The sequence below is a fragment of the Nicotiana attenuata genome, chromosome 11 (assembly GCF_001879085.1).
Source record: "Nicotiana attenuata strain UT chromosome 11, NIATTr2, whole genome shotgun sequence".
In the NCBI taxonomy this organism is placed as follows: Eukaryota; Viridiplantae; Streptophyta; class Magnoliopsida; order Solanales; family Solanaceae; genus Nicotiana; species Nicotiana attenuata.
The window spans coordinates 49812131-49815613 of NC_031999.1; positions in this window are offsets into that span (position 1 = coordinate 49812131).

Consider the following 3483-nt stretch of genomic DNA (forward strand, 5'->3'; position numbering starts at 1 on the left):
ATTCTTCCATTTCACGAAGCGGTCCGTGCCTTTGCTTCGATTCGCTGTTTTGTGCCTTAACTTTTCTCCTTTTTTGCGTCCGACTTCGTGCCACGCACGAGAATAGACGAGCTCCCACTCCTTTAATTTCCTCTTTTTGTGTCGAATTGTCATCTTTTGATCATTTATCATCCAAACTCTTTCCTACACATAAGAAACACATAATGAGTATATTTCACTTTGAGAATCATGTAATCTCCCACGACACACACAAGAATTAATATGCAAATATACTCAAAAATATGCACTTTTCATCATTTATCAGGCACCTTAAACATTATTATTCCGTTCAGTTATTTTGGTTTTCGATTATTCCTTCCCCAAGATTTGTTATGTTCCGCATTTGTTAGGTTTACTTAGTCATAGAGACTAGGTGCCGTCACGACAGTTCACGGAGGGCGAACTGGGGTCGTGACAAGTTGGTATCAGAGCTCTAGGTTCATAGGAGTCATGGATCACAAGCCGATTTATTAGAGTCTCGCTGATCGGTACGGAGACGTCTGTACTTATCTACGAGAGGCTATGTAACCGTTAGGAAAATTCCACTTCATTTGATTTCCCTGTCGTGCGAGATTTTTGATATCACAACCCTAAACCTCTATCTTCTATTCTCTCACAGATGGTGAAGACACGTACTACCCGAGAAGATCAGGCACCCGCTCCCCTACTGCAACCGTTAGAGGTCGGGGCCGGGGTAGACGCCGAGAACGCGCACGTGGTGCAGCTCGAGCACCTGCACGAGCTGCCGCCGAGGTACCACCAGCAGATCCAGCCGGAGTCCAGGCACCTGACACGCCTACTGCTACTACTACTCCAGCCCTTCAGGAGACTCTGGCACAGTTCATGAGCATGTACACCACTTTGGCTCAGGCAGGGTTGCTTCCCCTTGCTGCAGCCACATCCCAGGCCGGGGGAGGAGCATAGACTCCCGCCGCCCGCACTCCTGAGCAGCGAGTGCATGTTGAGCAGGTCCCCGAGATTATTCCTGTACCGCCTGCAGTGCCAGTTCAGCCCGAGGACAAGGCAGCGACTTCCGAGGATGAGCAGCTAAGGCTTGAGAGGTTCAAGAAGTACAAGCCTCCAGTATTCAGGGGTCTAGCATCGGAGGATGCTTTGGGATTTCTTGATGAGTGTTACCGCATTCTCCGTACTATGGGTATCTTAGGATCAAGCGGGGTTTCTTTCACTACTTTCCAGCTTCGAGGAGCCGCCTATGATTGGTGGCGCACCTATGAATTAGACAGTCCAGACAAAGCTGCTTCACTGGCTTGGACCCAGTTTTCAGATATGTTCCTGAGAGAGTTTGTCCCTCAGAGCCTCAAGGATGCATGGCGCGCGGAGTTTGAGCATTTGCGCCAGGGTACTATGACCGTCTCGGAGTATGATGTCCGTTACACCAGCTTGGCTAGATATGCTCCAACCTTGGTTTCTACTGTCCGCGAGAAGGTTCGTCGGTTCATTGAGGGGCTTATTCCCAGCATCAGGTCTAGCATGGCTCGTGAGTTGGAGATGGATATTTCTTATCAGCAGGTGGTGTGAACATTGCTAGGAGAATAGAGGGTATGCATGCTAGCGCGAGAGAGGACAGGCGGGGTCATGAGAGAGAGGGTAGACGAGATCATGAGAGAGAGCTTGAGGAGACGAGGAGACCTCGTAGACTGGGGAGATATACTGGTCCTTATTTTGGAGGCAGGGTGCGTCATGGTAGAGGTTTTGTGGGTCAGCCAGTTCAGTTCGCACTTCAGGCTTTGCATGGTGACTCAGGTGTTCATGGGTCTCGGAGTACCCGTACCGCACAGTTCCCACAGCCTCGTCAGTAGAGAGGGTGCTTTGAGTGTGGAGATACTAGCCATATAGTGAGAGATTGTCCCAGACTTCGGACCGATGTGTCACAGCGGGATATTCAGGCGAGTAGAGGGCGCCTAAGAGGGGGAGGCCCAGCCCGTTGATGTGTTTCATATAGTAGGCTTAAGGCCGCTATGCCAGTTGATGTCTTCAGGTATGCCTTCGGTTTGTTATAAAGGAGCACCATCCGTAGTTCATTACAGTTCTGCTTATCGGGATGAGTTCCCCTATTTTGTTGCTCCCTTATGGGTGCGTTTCATGGTTTGCACTCTGTTTATGTGATTACTCTGTTGGGAGGTTCTATGAGTGATAGCCGTGTCTATCGTCTGTTTCTAGCCATTGCCAGGAGTTATGAGACTAGTAGTAAATTCCTGTTGTCTGTTTCGGTAGGTTTGATGTGATTTCTGAGTATTTTTGGCTACGAGCCGTGATTTTTATGCTCCACCAGTGTGGGAGCTAGTACGTGTTGTAATCTTGTTGACGGAACTGATCTAGTGGGAGGTTTTCGCGGGTTTGATATACACCCTACTTGTGATTTAGAGTGGAGGGCGGGACCCTCGTGATTTCATGTATTTTGATGTGTTAAGACCGGGCTGTGTACCGCGGTGAGAGCTATATCAATATAAGATCATTGTGATTCTTTTATATGCTTTAATTCTTTCTTATTAGGTTGTTTTGTCGATTAGTATTGATAGAAAATTTGTGCTTATCCGACTTGTTGATAGTCCCCTTATGTGTTTCCTTTCCCATATTCGGTCATTCTCGTTCTGTGCTTCTTGAGTTTTAGCTTGTGGGGTGTGTGCCCGTTGGTATTAGCTGAGGTTTGGTGATTCGGGTGTTGAGTTATGTGGTTTTCATGGTTATTGTATCATCGCCAGTGTTGTGGAGGTTTGAAAAGAGTTCCTATTGAATATGAGGCTTATGGCCGGTGCGAATTTGATTTCGGGCAAGTATTGTTATCCGAAATGTTATTGTAGGCCTATGTGTGATGTGTCATGTTGTGTGGTTGTACCTTATGGGTGTTGGCATGAATTGAAGTAGCAGGTTGAAACTGATATCGGGCATGGATTTAGAATCGGGTCTTTTGGAAATGGATGGGAGGTGAGAATTCTGGTTCTAAGGCTTATTGGCATTGCTAGGAAGGCTAAATTTCAATTTAGATGATGTCGTCAGGTTTATGTGGAATGGGGTGACGCGGGATCACCCGCGGGTGTATGTTGGAAGTGTGCATTCAGTGACTTGAGGACTTCGAGGCAAAACTTAGCACGTTCGAGGACGAACGTTGGTTTTACGAGGGGGAGAATGTAACGACCCGACCGGTCGTTTTGAGAAATTAAGCTCCGTTCAGGGGCGTAAGGTCTGGAACAACTTCCGAATATGAGTATCGACTTGCGTTCACGGTGGAATTCAGTTAACGGATGGTTTAGAGTCAAATTGGAAGAAGGAATCTAGTTTTGGAAGTTTGAACAGCGAAAATTTGACCGGAGTTGGACTTTTGAGTAAACGGCCCCGGAATGAATTTTTGATGATTCCAATAGCTTCGTATGGTGATTTTGGACTTAGGCGCACGTACGGATTCGGATTTGGAGGTCCGTAGGG